Source organism: Rutidosis leptorrhynchoides, chromosome 2 (assembly GCF_046630445.1).
Source record: "Rutidosis leptorrhynchoides isolate AG116_Rl617_1_P2 chromosome 2, CSIRO_AGI_Rlap_v1, whole genome shotgun sequence".
Classification (NCBI taxonomy): Eukaryota; Viridiplantae; Streptophyta; class Magnoliopsida; order Asterales; family Asteraceae; genus Rutidosis; species Rutidosis leptorrhynchoides.
In genome coordinates, this window is record NC_092334.1 from 140,090,633 (window position 1) to 140,111,744 (window position 21,112).

Below are 21,112 nucleotides of genomic sequence, written 5' to 3' on the forward strand. Positions count from 1 at the left end.
GGTTAATATCACTGCATCGGCATAGTCGAAACGGGAGATGATCGCAACGGGTGGTTAAGTCCTCCTCGGGTGATCCCAAATTCGCTGTTCTAAAAAAAAGAGTTATTATTATTAAATTAAATGATTAAAATAAAATAAGGCCGAGCATGATTAAGGTGGCATGTCCTTTACTTCATTTCGGTCTAGAATAAAAATCGAAATTGATTTTCAGTGACATTAGTCTAGTAACTTAGAATATCGTCCATAATTTTTAGAAAAACATGTCATCGCATTTCAAATTGTCGTTTGAAATTTTCATCCGTATATTTGCAACCATCGTCGTCCATCAAACGATCATGTGCAATTGTGCACCATACTGATCACGCCGTATGTAATAACGGGAATTTTTACCATCATTGCTAGAAGAATTAACCTCATCTAAAATGTCGAGCACATAGTTTGTAAAATCGTCCGAAGAACTCGAAGACAACATTGTTATATAAAAAATGATAGTTTGATATTGGATAAAAATAAAAGGAGAATATAGAATGAAAGTGGTGAGAAAAAATTAGTAAAAGTTGTGTAAATTTATAGGAAAAAAGCCAAAAAAAAAAAAAAGGGTAAAGTAGCTGTTAAACGGCTAGTATTTTGAATTCAAATTGCATGCCACTGCATGCCACCGTCATTTCTCCACCGTCGGTATCTCGACCTTGATCAACCGACGTCGGCCCCGTGTCGACCACGGTCGATTTCAACTGACGGCGAAAAATTTGAGTGCACACCGCATGCTCTTATTGTTAAAACCGCCTCAAAACCAACACTATAAAACCAACAATACAGTTAATTAATTTTTTTAATCATTCAGTTAGGTTAATACTGTTTTAGTTGATTCGGTTAATTTGATTAGCGGCTACATATAAAGCGGTTAATCTGATTAACTATTTACGAGCAAACAAATATATAGGTTCGTGTCTTATATTATCATCTTTTTTAAGCAATATATTATATATATTATATATAATATACAAAAAAAACTTTTTCTACAAAAATATATTATATACAAAAAAACTTTTTCTACAAGTACAAGATAACATGGATATTCTCATGCATACGTACATAATAGCTACTATAATATACTTATTAGGTTATTATCAATTACAAATAACCCAAGTATTGTTGATTATGGCTATTTTAGTCATTCCATTAAAGATCATTACAGCATTTATCATTGTACAACTTCATTACATACTTATAATAACTCATCAGCCAACATTTTTATTACGAATCAAAATTCATTATTGACTCACATTTATATTATATAATATATTTTACTTAATTAGAAATAATCCAAGTACTGTTGATCTTGACTACCTTAATCATTTCATTAAAGATCACTACTGTTATAATTCAGTAGGCTTATAACTACCTTTAGTGGTTTGATTCTTGATGTTATAATTCAGTAGGCTTATAACTACCTTTAGTGGTTTGATTCTTGATTAAGAATGCTAATAATGAAGTGTAAGAACAAAGATGATAATGGAGAGAAAGAAAGAAACACTTTGTAAGTGTGAGAAAATGGTGCAAGTTTAATGCTTGCATTCATGGCTATTTATAGCAAAAATATCACAAGTTTAGGTAATACAATAATATTACTTTTGTGTATCAATAATTGACTATCCATTTATATATATATATATTTATATATTATAACACTCCCCCTTGGATAGCAATTTTGTTTGTTGAAGATCAACTGTAAGTTACTGCCTCGTTAAAAACCTTGCTAAAGAAAACCCAGTGGGAAACACTTTAGCTAAGGGAAAAAGAGTGCAGCATGGAGTTGACTCCCCCTCAAGTAGACATCGCTTCGGTTGTTACATCTTTTGAACATGTCTCATGCCAATGTTATGAACGTGTGTTCTGAAAATAGCAGTTGGAAGTGCTTTCGTGAAAAGATCAGCAGAGTTTTTGCTGGATTGAACATATCTCATTTCAATCTCGTTGTCCATAATGAGATTTTGAGTGTATGAGAAGAATCTAGGAGGTATGTGTTTGGTTCGGTCACTTTTGATATACCCTTCTTTCGTCTGTGCTATGCAAGCTGCATTATCTTCATAGATAATTGTTGGACTTTTATCGCGTTCTAGTCCACAAGAATCAGTAATGATTTGTGTCATTGATCTCAACCAAAAACATTCCCGAGTAGCTTCATGTAATGCAATCACTTCGGCATGATTTGATGATGTAGCAACAAGTGTTTGTTTTTGAGAACGCCATGATATTGCAGTACCTCCATTTAGGAATACATATCCAGTTTGAGATTTAGCTTTATGTGGATCAGATAAATAACCTGCATCAGCATAACCAACCAAATCTTGTTCTGATTCATTAGAATAAAATAATCCTAAATCAGTAGTTCCTCGAAGGTATCGAAATATGTGTTTGATCCCATTCCAGTGTCTTTTGGTAGGAGCAGAGCTGAACCTTGCCAACAAATTAACTGTAAAAGAAATGTCAGGTCTTGTACAATTTGTAAGATACATAAGAGCTCCAATTGCACTAAGATATGGTACTTCTGGTCCAAGAATATCTTCATGATCTTCACATGGATGAAATGGATCAGTTTCAACATTGAGTGATCTAACAACCATAGGAGTACTTAATGGTTTTGCCTTGTCCATATTGAAACGTTTCAGAATCTTTTCAGTATATGTTGTTTGATGTACAAGTAAACCATTAGGCATATGCTCAATTTGTAAACCAAGGCAATACTTGGTTTTTTCGAGATCTTTCATTTCAAATTCTTTCTTTAGAAGTTGAATGGCTTCATGGATCTCTTTATTTGTACCTATGATGTTAAGATCATCAACATAAACAGCTATGATCACATATCCGGATGTTGTTTTCTTAATGAAAACACAAGGACAAGTAAGGTTATTTGTATACCCTTTGCTTATCAAGTAATCACTTAATCGGTTATACCACATACGTCCCGATTGTTTTAACCCATATAAAGATCTTTGTAATTTAATCGAATACATTTCTTTGGGTTTTGCATTTGATGCTTCTGGTACCTTAAATCCTTCAGGTATCTTCATATATATATCACTATCAAGTGATCCATATAGATAAGCAGTCACAACATCCATGAGATGCATTTCTAAATTTTTAGAAACTGCCAGGCTGATTAAGTATCTAAAAGTAATTGCATCCATAACAGGGAAATAAGTTTCTTCATAATCAATTCCCGGTCTTTGAGAAAAACCTTGAGCTACAAGTCTAGCTTTATACCTTGTAACTTCATTTTTCTCATTTCTTTTTCGGAATCCATCTGTATCCTACAGGTTTCACATCTTTAGGAGTGAGAATGATGGATCCGAAAACTTTTCTTTTATTGAGTGATTCTAATTCAGCTCGTATTGCTTCTTTCCATTAAGCCCAATCATGTCTATTTTGACATTCAACCATAGATGTTGGTTCTGGATCATCATCATTATTCATGATGTCATATGCAACATTAAATGAAAATTTCTCATCAAGATTTTTCATTTCATTTCGGTTCCATAATATTTTTGAATATGCATAATTGATTGCAATTTCTGTATTGACATCATCAATCTCCTCTGCAGTAGGAGTACTGATTTATGGTTCTTCTTGAACACTTTCTTTTACTTCATTATCAGCTGATTTTCTTTTTCGAGGATTTTTATCCTTTGAACCAATTGGTCTTCCACGTTTCTGACGTGGCAAAGATTCATGAGTGACGTTATTGCCAGCTTTTGGAATTTCAATTCGAGCTGGAGTATTTACTGCTGGTATATATGATTTTGTCACCGTTTTTGTATCTGTAAATGCATCAGGCAATTGATTTGCAAGTTCTTGTATATGCATTATCTTTTGAACTTCTGTCTCGCATTCTTTTGTGCGAGGATCAAGATACTTTAATTGAGGTTCACACCATGAAACATCATTTTCTTTATTTTTCATTTCTCCCCCTAATCTAGGGAACAATGTTTCATTAAAATGACAATCAGTAAAACGTGCTGTAAAAACGTCACCTGTCATAGGTTCAATATACCTTAATATTGAAGATGTTTCATATCTAACATATATTCCCAATCTCCTTTGAGGACCCATTTTTGTACGTTGTGGTGTCGCAATTGGAACATACACTGCACAACCAAATGTTTTAAGATGGGAAATATTTGGCTCTTGACCAAAAGCAAGTTGTAGGGGGGAATATTTATGACTTGCACTTGGTCTGATGCGAATCAATGCAGCAGCATGTAAAATTGCATGACCCCATATAGATACAGGGAGTTTTGTTCTCATTATCAATGGTCTAGCGATTAACTGTAAATATTTAATCAATGACTCGGCTAAACCATTTTGTGTATGCACATGAGCAACAGAATGTTCAACAACAATTCCTATAGACATGCAATAGTCATTAAATGCTTGAGATGTAAACTCACCAGCATTATCAAGTCTCACCTTTTTAATGATGTAATCAGGAAAATGTGCTCTCAATTTAATAATTTCGGCAAGAAATTTTGCAAATGCCACATTACGGCTTGATAACAGACAAACATGAGACCATCTACTAGATGCGTCTATTAGGACCATGAAATATCTAAATGGTCCACATGGTGGATGAATTGGTCCACAAATATCACCTTGAATTCTTTCAAGAAACATTGGTGATTCTTTCTCAACCTTAAGTGGTGAGGGTCTAGTTATCAATTTTCCAAGAGAGCAAGATATACATGGAACCATTGTATCATGAAGGATTTTTCTATCCTTCAGTGGATGTTCATGTGTACATTCAATAATTCTTTTTATCATTGTTGATTCTGGATGGCCCAATCTGTTATGCCATAAATTAAATACACCAGGATCAATATATTTTTCGTTAACTACCATATGTATTTCTGGTACATTTATATGTGTATAATGTAATCCAGAACTAAGTCTTGGCAGTTTTTCAACCACATGACTCTTGTCAGTGATACTTAAATATTTCTCATTTTCTGTTGTCACTGACTGATAATCATACCCGTTAAGGTATATGTCGGAGAAACTCAATAAATTTCTGCTTGATTTGGGAGAAAATAAGGCATCATTTATTAAAAATTTTGTACCATTTGGTAGTATGAAATTTGCCTTTCCTATCCCTTTTATCAAGTTAGCAAGTCCTGATATTGTATGTATAGTTCCTTCCGTTGGTTTTAGATCAATAAAATATTTCTCGGATTTAAGTATAGTGTGTGTAGTTCCACTGTCTGCTATACAGAGATCTCCACCACTTGATTGATGTTGTATTCCAGCAAAATTCATATTGAACTTCATATATAAGAAATAAATAGTGAGTACATTAATATTACACAATATTTTACACGCAAATAGATAGTACTGAAACATTTAGCAAACATAATGACAAAGACAGACGATATTAAATCGTTTATTTTTCGAAAGACACACAACTTAAACATTCAAGAAATCTTCATATAAATCAGATGGTTTCTCAGTGACTGTTGGATCGACGTTATCCACAAAGTTTACTTCCTTTTCTTTACCTTTCAGCGAATCCTGATACATCTTAACAAGATGTTTAGATGTTCGGCAAGTATTAGCCCAGTGGCCCATTCTACCACATCTGTAACAAAATTCTTCAGAATTTTTAGAAGAATTTTCTTCAACATCTTGTTTAGTGGGCTTGTTTTGTGGTTGATATTTATATTTTCGTGGATTATTATTTCTTTGACCACCACGGCCACGACCACGGCCACGTCCACGCCCATTCCCATTACCATAAGGATGGTTTCTACCATAGTTATGGCTTTTGGCATGATGATGGCGATGGTTATTATAACCACGACCTTGCCTGCGTCCTTGTCCCTGCTTATAATTATTTGCAGTATTTGCTTCAGGGATTGCAAGTGTACCAGTAGGAGGGATTGCTGATTTTTCATTAATAGCTCATCATTTTGCTCTGTAACCAAGAGATATGAATTAAGTTCAGGATATGTGTTGAACTTTAGCATTCTCAAATTTCTTTGCACTGTGATGTTGGCAGCATTCATTGTGGAGAAAGTTTTCTCCAACATGTCTGCATCACTTATTTCATGTCCACAGAATTTAAGTTGTGAGACTGTATACAGAGCTGAGTTGTATTCATTTACTTTCTTAAAGTCTTGGAACCTTAATGTTCTCCATTGATCCATAGCAGCTGGAAGTAAAATTTCTCTTTGATTATTGAATCTGCTTTTGAGACCTTCCCATAAAACATGGGGATCTTCTACAGTCACATAATTATTTTGTAAGCATTCATCAATATGTTGATGAATAAAGCAACATGCCGTTGCTTGTTCTTTTTCAGAACAAGTGTTGTTTTCATTTATGGTTTCAAGAATGCCCATTGATTTAAGATGCATTTTTACTTTTATAACCCATGGCATGTAGTTGTTTCCCGTTGATTCTAAAGGAGTAAATTTAAGCTTTTCCAGATTCGATATTTTCTATTATCAAAAATTAAAACAAACAACATGATAAATTAGAGTCAATTTATATTCATAAGTATATAAACATTAAACATAAATTTAATATAACATAAATGATAAGTAGGCGACAGTGTCGACCATATGTAAGCAATCATAAATAAATGTTATATAACATAAATGATAATTAGGTGACAGTGTCGACCATATAAATGTTAGATAATAGAAATATAAATGTTAGTAACATAAATGATAATTAGGTGACAGTGTCGACCATATATTATTCAGGTGGTATAACCGACCATATATCATTTAGGTGGCAGAGCCAACCATAATTAGTATTAAGATTATCGTGCTGATAACGTGTTATAATTCAGTAGGCTTATAACTACCTTTAGTGGTTTGATTCTTGATGTTATAATTCAGTAGGCTTATAACTACCTTTAGTGGTTTGATTCTTGATTAAGAATGCTAATAATGAAGTGTAAGAACAAAGATGATAATGGAGAGAAAGAAAGAAACACTTTGTAAGTGTGAGAAAATGGTGCAAGTTTAATGCTTGCATTCATGGCTATTTATAGCAAAAATATCACAAGTTTAGGTAATACAATAATATTACTTTTGTGTATCAATAATTGACTATCCATTTATATATATATATATATATATATATATATATATATATATATATATATATATATATATATATATATATATATATATATTATAACAACTACAACATTTATTATTGTACAACATTATTGTACAACGTCATTACTTGTTTATAAAAACTCACCAGCTAACATTTTTTTATTACGAATCAAAACCCATTTTTGACTCAAACTAAGAATACTTTATACATATTTTCAAACTATAATAAGCATGAGGCAACGCAATACAAAACACAAAGCATTACAAAATGATGACTTATCCAAAAACTCCAAGATGTGTTTTAATATATGATCACTAGATTTAATAGTTTTCTTTAGCCATGATTTTAGGTACGGTTGTAGTCTTGTTTCTATTCATATAATAAGCGCTGGAGGTTTTGGAACAGTATACAAACTCGCAATGGATGATGGAAATGTATTTGCATTAAAAAGAATAATCAAATAGAACGAGGGATTTGATCATTTTTTTGAGCGAGAGCTCGAAATTCTTGGAAGTATTAAGCACAGATATTTAGTGAATTTAAGAGAATATTGTAACTCTTCAACATCAAAATTGTTAATATATGATTACTTATCGGGTGGGAATTTAGATGAAGCTAGCTCTTTTCATTGTAATATTAACCATTCGTTCACATTACGTGTTAGAAATGTTGCGAAATTTTTGTTATTTATTTGATGATGTAGTTATGTAAGTAGATCGGATGATAATAAATTTGCTCCTTTTTGCAGAAAAAGGTGAGCTACTAGATTGGGATGCTCGGATTAACATTATAATGAGCGCGAAAAAAGGATTAGCTTATTTGCATCATGATTGTTCTCCTCGAATAATCAGCGAGATATAAAATCAAGTAACATTTTGCTCGATGGAAATGTTAGAATGGGAATACTCAAGAATAGTCAATTTACCTTTTATAGTATGTTGACTTTAGGATCAGAAGAGTGTACACTTCATGATTTCCAGATTTGTACAAGTCACAGGACAATATTGGCAACACCAATCTGAGAATTAAAACGGCTACATCAAAAGGATTATTTCCTCAATTGTAAAAGGGGTTTCAAACGATGTATTGGATTGTAATAACCCTGCTATTTCCGTTAAGCTTTGTTAACTGTCCGTTAACCTATTTAACGGTGCTTACTTTCGTTTCATGTATTTAATAGAAGTAAAAGCATACTTGAGTTCATGATGAACTACTATACTTAATATATGATTATATTAGCCGGAAAACTTATTTCGTGTTTTGAAATACAGAGAAAACGATACGATTTTGAAAACTGCAACAGAGGTCTCACGAGACTGTGAAACGTTCGATTTTTGATAAAATAATTATTTTTAATAATTAATCACTTTAATAAAAACTTAATTAATTTATTATTTATATAATAAATTAAATTAGTGGATTGCGTTTTAACGACCAGTTAACGTTTCGAGAACACGGTATGGTTAACGGCACTCGAAACGGATCACTTAACGAACACAAGTAAGCAAAACGATCCCGAGACCCAACCCACATGGGCCATCGGCCGAACCCCCTTTGGACCCATGAGTTTATAACCCACTAGTGTTTAGGCCTTTATACATGATATAACTTGTAATTAAAAACACTGCATGTTATTTTCCCTAACCCTAAACAAGTCGACCTTCTCCCTCCTCCTGGCCTCTTGATCGTCGACCACCTACACCACAAGAACATCATCATCAACTCAAAATTTGGAAAAACCTTGAACGTAAACGTTGTTCTACGCGTCATTCTACATCTAGTAACGCCCATTGATTGCTCTATTAAGGTATAATTGCAAACCCTAGATTTCTAAATCTGATTGTTATTGTTATTTGCATGGTCTAGATGTTCTATTGCTTAATTGGTCGTATTTGTACTCATAATTAGTCGTTATAATGTCCGGATTGCATGCTAGGGTTTAATCACAAATTGTTTTGCTATGCTACTGATTTGATGACTTTGATTTCTGTAAATATAAAGTGTATATATAGATAGCTTTCAAAAAACTATTGAGTTTGCTCGCTTGAATCGCATGATTTCGTTATGTATAACTTAAGTTACACTTAATTGAAATTTTGTTGTGTATTTATGCTCTATTCTTAAAACTGCAATTTGTGTGATTAGAATTGTCTCATGAACTGATGATAGATAGATAGATAATTGAAAAACACATAAAATAGACTAGGATATCAAAGCAATTGGATTTGTAAAAGTCATTTTACGCCTACTTGAACGTTTGAGGTAAAACTTATTAAACAACGATTTGTTTATGAATCAAACGACCATTTAACCTGATTTTTGGAAACCAATCTTTTTCATTCTGGAAGGTACATGATTATTACTTGATCTTTCATGTAAACCTCATGTGCTAATGGTTTCTATATGCTCGTATAATCGACCCCAAAAATGACTACCTGAATGTGATCGAATCTGTCTAGTTTGTACATCTAATGGTCTAGCCTAAAGTAGAAATTGTTTTGGAGATTGTGCTTCTGATATGTTGTTAAATGTATGTTCCTTTGCATATCTCATTTGTATGACTAGCTCTGAAAACTCTAATTGCTATGTTTTGTATGCGAGCCGAAACCAAAGGTCTGGATTCTGTTTAAATCAGAAAGTCCAATTTGTTGGTCAAAACTGTACGAATTGGCTACATGGTTTTCTTAGATCTTTTTACCACTGATAATTTGAGGTGTTAGGAAGCATCTCCAATTTCCTGTTTGTGATTTACTATTTTCTAGATTAAATGAGAAATTTTATGAAACTGATGCGCAAACAGAAACTGAATTTGAATGTTTTGCATGCTATGTGAGTTCTAGGAATCGTATGATAGTGTGCTTTGTCTTTTTAGAAATCTTATGACATGTACTTATGATATAGAGTTTATCATAATTGTTTTATGTGTCATTTGTGAACAATGCTTGTCCGATTGCAATCGCATGACCGTTGTGAACACGTACGATACTTAAACTAGTAAACATTAATTTGCTAAACGAATGTAACTTATGAGTTGAACTTGGTTTGTCTTTGTGATATCATTGGCATGATCTACTGATGTAGTTGACTTAGGTTGACCAACTTGACCAAGTTTGACTTTTCTTGACTTACATGACTAGTTGACTTTTGTGTTGACTTTTACTCTACAAGTGCGTCGGTCTGACCAATAGGACAACTGTACTGTGAGCCTATCTTTTGAAACAAACTTATGTAACTATACATTAGTACATTTAGGTTACATTACTCACTCGTAGTGATTCAACTACTCTTTACTTGTGATTTACTCAAGTGCACTCAAGGTGAGTCTACAGTCACATACGCTTTTACTTTTTGAGATGAGATAACATGCTATTTTGTAACTATTTTACGCATTAGACACAAGTACTAAATTGAATATACATAATGAGTTCGATCTAAAAAGCCCTTAGCTTGAATATATTTATTACATACGTAAGGCGCGAACTATAAGAATGGATCCGTAGGTTTGACAAACATCGCTCAACAAACGAGTGCTTATTACTTCATTACCATATGTTTGATCAGCGTATGCTAAATAGGGTAAAGCGAGTCGTGTAGCGCATTAGATATCCGCGGGTTAAAGCTTTATATTCAAGTGATCATAACAAATGTATAAATTTTACTGCTTTGAACTAAATCTCGTGGTCTAACAACAGATAAACTGATTTACTAAACCTGTAGATTCACTCAACAATTTTGTTAATTGTTTTCATGTTTTATCTCAGGTTCTTAAAGGTACCGTGCTTCCGCAAACTTTGATGACTATGTGCTTACTTGGTGCATACACTGGATTGGAGTCCAGCATGATTCATGTCAAGAACATTTACGGTCGCATTTAAAACTGTTTCATTTTAAATAATGTTTGAGATTATTTACTTATGTCATTAAATTTAACTTTTTGGTTTATTTACATTTAATGACAACGTCTTTTGAAATAAATGCGATTTCTTTTCGAAAAACGTCTCATATAGAGGGCGTGACCGTTAACTGTGGGACCAGGAGTTAATATTCCGTTAGTGTATTCTGACGGGGTGTTACATGGATCCAACCTTGAAATAGAAGTAGCTGTTAGGATCTTTTGTTCATATAAGCTGACTTTGGAATGTAACAATGTATCAATTCAAGTTCTTATAAAACTGATCAATACAAATCATATTACAGCCTTTAATTATCTTAAATAACATGGTATCAGAGCTAGCGGTGTAGATCTACAGATCAATACAACCGTTTTTTTAGCTTCAATCATTTACCAGAAAAAATTCAAGCTTCCATGTCAAGAATTGACGATAGCTCAATGAACATAGCTGCAATGTCAAATAATGACGTTAGCTCTCAAACAAGCTGCAACACTTTCAGCATATAAAGTATGAAACCCGAGCAATTAAGGGTTATTGAATACAGTTACCTGGATGTTCTCTTTCAACCATTAAAACATAAACCATCTTCTTCCATAACCAAAACAGAAACCATCGCAAACCACCGCGACCACCAGAATATCCGCGTTGTATACACTACGGTATGTCACGACACACAATCATTCAGTGCTTTGAGCTTATCGATTATCCTGAATGGTGGAGAAAACAGAAACATGGCAAAGTGGTGATGACAGTGGCAGCGACGACCGCCGACAACCGTACGACTACCAGCAACGGCACCGCACGAGGTAACTCAAACCCCAATCTTTTTTTTCAATCGCATAAACCAGTAGAAAGGATGGGAGAGAAACCCTCAAACCAAAAAATACATCAAACAACTAGAAAGAAATTATGAAATGTCCCGTTTTTATTGATTAAAAACGTTCCATATTAATTGATTTCGTTGCGAGGTTTTGACCTCTATATGAGACGTTTTTCAAAGACTGCATTCATTTTTAAAACAAACCATAACCTTTATTTCATAGATAAAGGTTTTAAAAAGCTTTACGTAGATTATCAAATAATGATAATCTAAAATATCCTGTTTACACACGACCATTACATAATGGTTTACAATACAAATATGTTACAACAAAATAAGTTTCTTGAATGCAGTTTTTACACAATATCATACAAGCATGGACTCCAAATCTCGTCCTTATTTAAGTATGCGATAGCGGAAGCTCTTAATAATCACCTGAGAATAAACATGCTTAAAACGTCAACAAAAATGTTGGTGAGTTATAGGTTTAACCTATATATATCAAATCATAATAATAGACCACAAGATTTCATATTTCAATACACATCCCATACATAGAGATAAAAATCATTCATATGGTGAACACCTGGTAACCGACATTAACAAGATGCATATATAAGAATATCCCCATCATTCCGGGACACCCTTCGGATATGATATAAATTTCGAAGTACTAAAGCATCCGGTACTTTGGATGGGGTTTGTTAGACCCAATAGATCTATCTTTAGGATTCGCGTCAATTAGGGTGTCTGTTCCCTAATTCTTAGATTACCAGACTTAATAAAAAGGGGCATATTCGATTTCGATAATTCAACCATAGAACGTAGTTTCATGTACTTGTGTCTATTTTGTAAATCATTTATAAAACCTGCATGTATTCTCATCCCAAAAATATTAGATTTTAAAAGTGGGACTATAACTCACTTTCACAGATTTTTACTTCGTCGGGAAGTAAGACTTGGCCACTGGTTGATTCACGAACCTATAACAATATATACATATATATCAAAGTATGTTCAAAATATATTTACAACACTTTTAATATATTTTGATGTTTTAAGTTTATTAAGTCAGCTGTCCTCGTTAGTAACCTACAACTAGTTGTCCACAGTTAGATGTACAGAAATAAATCGATAAATATTATCTTGAATCAATCCACGACCCAGTATATACGTATCTCAGTATTGATCACAACTCAAACTATATATATTTTGGAATCAACCTCAACCCTGTATAGCTAACTCCAACATTCACATATAGAGTGTCTATGGTTGTTCCGAAAAATATATATAGATGTGTCGACATGATAGGTCGAAACATTGTATACGTGTCTATGGTATCTTAAGATTATATAATATACAATACAAGTTGATTAAGTTATGGTTGGAATAGATTTGTTACCAATTTTCACGTAGCTAAAATGAGAAAAATTATCCAATCTTGTTTTACCCATAACTTCTTCATTTTAAATCCGTTTTGAGTGAATCAAATTGCTATGGTTTCATATTGAACTCTATTTTATGAATCTAAACAGAAAAAGTATAGGTTTATAGTCAGAAAAATAAGTTACAAGTCGTTTTTGTAAAGGTAGTCATTTCAGTCGAAAGAACGACGTCTAGATGACCATTTTAGAAAACATACTTCCACTTTGAGTTTAACCATAATTTTTGGATATAGTTTCATGTTCATAATAAACATCATTTTCTCAGAATAACAACTTTTAAATCAAAGTTTATCATAGTTTTTAATTAACTAACCCAAAACAGCCCGCGGTGTTACTACTACGGCATAAATCCGGTTTTACGGTGTTTTTCGTGTTTCCAGGTTTTAAATCATTAAGTTAGCATATCATATAGATATAGAACATGTGTTTAGTTGATTTTAAAAGTCAAGTTAGAAGGATTAACTTTTGTTTGCGAACAAGTTTAGAATTAACTAAACTATGTTCTAGTGATTACAAGTTTAAATCTTCGAATAAGATAGCTTTATATGTATGAATCGAATGATGTTATGAACATTATTACTACCTTAAGTTCCTTGGATAAACCTACTAGAAAAGAGAAAAATGGATTAAGCTTCAACAGATCCTTGGATGGCTCGAAGTTCTTGAAGCAGAATCATGACACGAAAACAAGTTCAAGTAAGATCATCACTTGAAATAAGATTGTTATAGTTATAGAAATTGAACCAAAGTTTGAATATGATTATTACCTTGTATTAGAATGATAACCTACTGTAAGAAACAAAGATTTCTTGAGGTTGGATGATCACCTTATAAGATTGGAAGTGAGCTAGCAAACTTGAAAGTATTCTTGATTTTATGAAACTAGAACTTTTGGAATTTATGAAGAACACTTAGAACTTGAAGATAGAACTTGAGAGAGATCAATTAGATGAAGAAAATTGAAGAATGAAAGTGTTTGTAGGTGTTTTTGGTCGTTGGTGTATGGATTAGATATAAAGGATATGTAATTTTGTTTTCATGTAAATAAGTCATGAATGATTACTCATATTTTTGTAATTTTATGAGATATTTCATGCTAGTTGCCAAATGATTGTTCCCACATGTGTTAGGTGACTCACATGGGCTGCTAAGAGCTGATAATTGGAGTGTATATACCAATAGTACATACATCTAAAAGCTGTGTATTGTACGAGTACGAATACGGGTGCATACGAGTAGAGTTGTTGATGAAACTGAACGAGGATGTAATTGTAAGCATTTTTGTTAAGTAGAAGTATTTTGATAAGTGTATTGAAGTCTTTCAAAAGTGTATAAATACATATTAAAACACTACATGTATATACATTTTAACTGAGTCGTTAAGTCATCGTTAGTCGTTACATGTAAGTGTTGTTTTGAAACCTTTAGGTTAACGATCTTGTTAAATGTTGTTAACCCAATGTTTATAATATCAAATGAGATTTTAAATTATTATATTATCATGATATTATCATGTATGAATATCTCTTAATATGATATATATACATTAAATGTCTTTACAACGATAATCGTTACATATATGTCTCGTTTAAAAATCATTAAGTTAGTAGTCTTGTTTTTACATATGTAGTTCATTGTTAATATACTTAATGATATGTTTACTTATCATAGTATCATGTTAACTATATATATATCCATATATATGTCATCATATAGTTTTTACAAGTTTTAACGTTCGTGAATCACCGGTCAACTTGGGTGGTCAATTGTCTATATGAAACATATTTCAATTAATCAAGTCTTAACAAGTTTGATTGCTTAACATGTTGGAAACATTTAATCATGTAAATATCAATCTCAATTAATATATATAAACATGGAAAAGTTTGGGTCACTACAGTACCTACCCGTTAAATAAATTTCGTCCCGAAATTTTAAGCTGTTGAAGGTGTTGACGAATCTTCTGGAAATAGATGCGGGTATTTCTTCTTCATATGATCTTCACGCTCCCAGGTGAACTCGGGTCCTCTACGAGCATTCCATCGAAGCTTAACAATTGGTATCTTGTTTTGCTTAAGTCTTTTAACCTCACGATCCATTATTTCGACGGGTTCTTCGATGAATTGAAGTTTTTCGTTGATTTGGATTTCATCTAACGGAATAGTGAGATCTTCTTTAGCAAAACATTTCTTTAAATTCGAGACATGGAAAGTGTTATGTACAGCCGCGAGTTGTTGAGGTAACTCAAGTCGGTAAGCTACTGGTCCGACACGATCAATAATCTTGAATGGTCCAATATACCTTGGATTTAGTTTCCCTCGTTTACCAAATCGAACAACGCCTTTCCAAGGTGCAACTTTAAGCATGACCATCTCTCCAATTTCAAATTCTATATCTTTTCTTTTAATGTCAGCGTAGCTCTTTTGTCGACTTTGGGCGGTTTTCAACCGTTGTTGAATTTGGATGATCTTCTCGGTAGTTTCTTATATAATCTCCGGACCCGTAATCTGTCTATCCCCCACTTCACTCCAACAAATCGGAGACCTGCACTTTCTACCATAAAGTGCTTCAAACGGCGCCATCTCAATGCTTGAATGGTAGCTGTTGTTGTAGGAAAATTCTGCTAACGGTAGATGTCGATCCCAACTGTTTCCGAAATCAATAACACATGCTCGTAGCATGTCTTCAAGCGTTTGTATCGTCCTTTTGCTCTGCCCATCAGTTTATGGATGATAGGCAGTACTCATGTCTAGACGAGTTCCTAATGCTTGCTGTAATGTCTGCCAGAATCTTGAAATAAATCTGCCATCCCTATCAGAGATAATAGAGATTGGTATTCCATGTCTGGAGACGACTTCCTTCAAATACAGTCGTGCTAACTTCTCCATCTTGTCATCTTCTCTTATTGGCAGGAAGTGTGCTGATTTGGTGAGACGATCAACTATTACCCAAATAGTATCAAAACCACTTGCAGTCCTTGGCAATTTAGTGATAAAATCCATGGTAATGTTTTCCCATTTCCATTCTGGGATTTCGGGTTGTTGAAGTAGACCTGATGGTTTCTGATGCTCAGCTTTGACCTTAGAACACGTCAAACATTCTCCTACGTATTTAGCAACATCGGCTTTCATACCCGGCCACCAAAAATGTTTCTTGAGATCCTTGTACATCTTCCCCGTTCCAGGATGTATTGAGTATCTGGTTTTATGAGCTTCTCTAAGTACCATTTCTCTCATATCTCCAAATTTTGGTACCCAAATCCTTTCAGCCCTATACCGGGTTTCGTCTTCCCGAATATTAAGATGCTTCTCCGATCCTTTGGGTATTTCATCCTTTAAATTTCCCTCTTTTAAAACTCCTTGTTGCGCCTCCTTTATTTGAGTAGTAAGGTTATTATGAATCATTATATTCATAGATTTTACTCGAATGGTTCTCTGTCCTTCCTGCTCAAGGCATCGGCTACCACATTTGCCTTCCCCGGGTGGTAACGAATCTCAAAGTCGTAATCATTCAATAATTCAATCCACCTACGCTGCCTCATATTCAGTTGTTTCTGATTAAATATGTGTTGCAGACTTTTGTGGTCGGTATATATAATACTTTTGACCCCATATAAGTAGTGCCTCCAAGTCTTTAATGCAAAAACAACCGCGCCTAATTCCAAATCATGTGTCGTATAATTTTGTTCGTGAATCTTCAATTGTCTAGACGCATAAGCAATCACCTTCGTTCGTTGCATTAATACACAACCGAGACCTTGCTTTGATGCGTCACAATAAATCACAAAATCATCATTCCCTTCAGGCAATGACAATATAGGTGCCGTAGTTAGCTTTTTCTTCAATAACTGAAACGCTTTCTCTTGTTCATCATTCCATTCAAATTTCTTTCCTTTATGCATTAATGCAGTCAAGGGTTTTGCTATTCTGGAAAAGTCTTGGATGAATCTTCTGTAGTAACCAGCTAGTCCTAAAAACTGGCGTATGTGTTTCGGAGTTTTCGGGGTTTCCCACTTTTCAACAGTTTCTATCTTTGCCGGATCCACCTTAATACCTTCTTTGTTCACTATGTGACCGAGGAATTGAACTTCTTCCAACCAAAATGCACACTTTGAAAATTTAGCGTACAATTCTTCCTTCCTTAATACTTCTAACACCTTTCTCAAATGTTCACCATGTTCTTGGTCATTCTTTGAGTAAATAAGTATGTCATCAATGAAAACAATGACAAACTTGTCAAGGTATGGTCCACACACTCGGTTCATAAGGTCCATGAACACAGCTGGTGCATTAGTTAAACCAAATGGCATGACCATAAACTCGTAATGACCGTAACGTGTTCTGAAAGCAGTCTTTGGAATATCATCTTCTTTCACCCGCATTTGATGATACCCGGAACGTAAGTCAATCTTTGAATAAACAGACGAGCCTTGTAATTGATCAAATAAGTCGTCGATTCTCGGTAGTGGGTAGCGGTTCTTGATGGTAAGTTTGTTCAACTCTCGGTAGTCGATACACAACCTGAATGTACCATCTTTCTTCTTGACAAACAAAACAGGAGCTCCCCACGGTGATGTGCTTGGTCGAATGAAACCACGCTCTAAAAGTTCTTGTAATTGGCTTTGTAGTTCTTTCATCTCGCTGGGTGCGAGTCTGTAAGGAGCACGAGCTATTGGTGCAGCTCCTGGTACAAGATCTATTTGAAATTCAACGGATCGATGTGGGGGTAATCCCGGTAATTCTTTCGGAAATACATCGGGAAATTCTTTTGCAATGGGAACATCATTGATGCTCTTTTCTTCAGTTTGTACTTTCTCGACGTGTGCTAGAACAGCATAGCAACCTTTTCTTATTAGTTTTTGTGCCTTCAAATTACTAATAAGATGTAGCTTCGTGTTGCCCTTTTCTCCGTACACCATTAAGGGTTTTCCTTTTTCTCGTATAATGCGAATTGCATTTTTGTAACAGACGATCTCTGCTTTCACTTCTTTCAACCAGTCCATACCGATTATCACATCAAAACTCCCTAACTCTACTGGTATCAAATCAATCTTAAATGTTTCGCTAACCAGTTTAATTTCTCGATTCCGACATATATTATCTGCTGAAATTAATTTACCATTTGCTAATTCGAGTAAAAATTTACTATCCAAAGGCGTCAATGGACAACTTAATTTAGCACAAAAATCTCTACTCATATAGCTTCTATCCGCACCCGAATCAAATAAAACGTAAGCAGATTTATTGTCAATAAGAAACGTACCCGTAACAAGCTCCGGGTCTTCTTGTGCCTCTGCCGCATTAATATTGAAAACTCTTTCGCGGCCTTGTCCATTCGTGTTCTCCTGGTTCGGGCAATTTCTAATAATGTGGCCCAATTTTCCATATTTATAACAAACTACATTGGCATAACTTGCTCTGACACTACTTGCTCCGCCATTACTCGTTCCGACACCATTTGTTCCTTTCGTTCTATTAACCCCTGGTCCGTAGACCTCACACTTCACCGCGCTATGACCATTTCTTTTACACTTGTTGCAAAATTTGGTGCAGAACCCCGAGTGATTCTTTTCACACCTTTGGCATAGCTGCTTCTGATTGTTGTTGTTGTTGCGGTTATTATTGTTGTTGGGATGATTGTTGTAGTTGTTGTTGTTGTTGTTGTTGTTGTTGTTGTTGTTGTTGTTGTTGTTGTTGGGCCGTTTGTTGTAGTTACGATTGATGTTGCGATTGTTGGGATAATTGTTGCGATTATTGTTGTAATTGCTGTTGTTGTTGTATTGGTGATTCTTATCACCGTTTTCCTCCCACTTTCTTTTGACTTGCTTCACATTGGCCTCTTCAGCAGTCTGTTCTTTAATTCTTTCTTCAATCTGGTTCACGAGTTTGTGAGCCATTCTACATGCCTGTTGTATGGAGGCGGGCTCGTGTGAACTTATATCTTCTTGGATTCTTTCCGGTAATCCTTTCACAAACGCGTCGATCTTCTCTTCCTCATCTTCGAATGCTCCCGGACACAATAGGCACAATTCTGTGAATCGTCTTTCGTACGTGGTAATATCAAATCCTTGGGTTCGTAACCCTCTAAGTTCTGTCTTGAGCTTATTGACCTCGGTTCTGGGACGGTACTTCTCGTTCATCAAGTGCTTGAATGCTGACCACGGTAGTGCGTACGCACTTGTCCCACTTGCTCTAGATAGGTATTCCACCATGTTAACGCAGAACCTGTGAAGGTATGCGTAGCGTACTTTACTTTATCCTCTTCAGTACACTTACTTATGGCAAACACCGATTCGACCTTCTCGGTCCACCGTTTTAATTCGATCGGTCCTTCGGTTCCATCAAATTCCAAAGGTTTGCAGGCAGTGAATTCTTTGTAGGTGCATCCTACACGATTTCCTGTACTGCTAGATCCAAGGTTATTGTTGGTATGTAGCGCAGCCTGTACTGCGGCTATGTTTGAAGCTAGAAAAGTACAGAATTCCTCTTCATTCATATTCACGGTGTGTCGAGTAGTCGGTGCCATTTCCTTCAAAATAGTCAAATGGAACAAGTTAATCATACAGAATATTAAGAGTAGTTAATAGTATTTCGTAGCATAATATGAACTCATTTATAAAAGCTTTTTCTTCATATTAGCGTTTTATAAGTTTAAATTCGGGTAGTACCTACCCGTTAAGTTCATACTTAGTAGCTAATATACAATTCAACTACTACAATTCTATATGAAAAACTGATTATAATAATATTTCGCGTTCAAACTTTTATACAATATTTTACAAACTTACAATACCGCTTATTTTACATAAAGCATGAAATATAGCACACAATAACTTTGATACAAGATAGTTGTGAAGATAATTCTAGCTAGTACACAAGTCGTTCAGCAAAGGCAATAAAGACACGTAATTCATACGTCCAGAAACAAGTCATGCATTCTGGTTTTACTAGGACTACTTCCCATCCTTGGTCTTGTGGAACATAACCGTTATGGCCGTTGATAAGACAGCGTGTTGTAACGTCGTCAAAAGGACGAGGGTTACGTAATGTCCAACAGTCCCGTAACAATCTAAAAACCTCATTTCTTACCCCAATTACTGACTCCGTCACTTGTGGAAACGTTTTGTTTAATAGTTGTAGCCCGATGTTCTTGTTCTCACTTTGGTGAGAAGCGAACATTACTAATCCGTAAGCATAACATGCTTCTTTATGTTGCATGTTAGCCGCTTTTTCTAAATCACGAAGTCCAATATTCGGATATATTGAGTCAAAATAATTTCTTAACCCGTTGCGTAAAATAGCATTTGGGTTCCCCGCAATATATGCGTCAAAGTAAACACATCGTAACTTATGGGTTTCCCAATGTGATATCCCCCATCTTTCAAACGAAAGTATCTTATAAACCAAGACATTCTTGGAACGTTCTTCGAATGTCTTACAAACTGATCTCGCCTTAAATAGTTGTGCCGAGGAATTCTGACCGACTCTAGACAAGATTTCATCAATCATGTCTCCAGGTAGGTCTCTTAAAATATTGGGTTGTCTATCCATTTTGTGTTTTTAAACTGTAAAATAGACAAGAGTTAGATTCATAAAAAAATACTTATTAATACAAGCAATTTTTACATATATCATAAAGCATAAGCACACTATATTACATATATTACACCACACGAATACAACTATCTTATTCCGACTCGCTCGTTTCTTCTTCTTCGGTTTTGGTTCGTTTTGCCAAGTTTCTAGGGATATATGATGTTCCCCTAATACTAACTGTCGTTTTCCACAACGGTTTAGAAAAACCTGGTGGTTTAGAGGTTCCCGGGTCAT

General features: G+C 34.5%; 1 pseudogene; it reads left to right on the forward strand.

Moving 5' to 3' along the window:
* The first annotated feature begins 7,355 nt into the window (after positions 1 to 7,355).
* Positions 7,356 to 21,112, forward strand: part of LOC139888303 (LRR receptor-like serine/threonine-protein kinase FEI 2) — a 194,056-nt pseudogene continuing 180,299 nt past the window's right edge.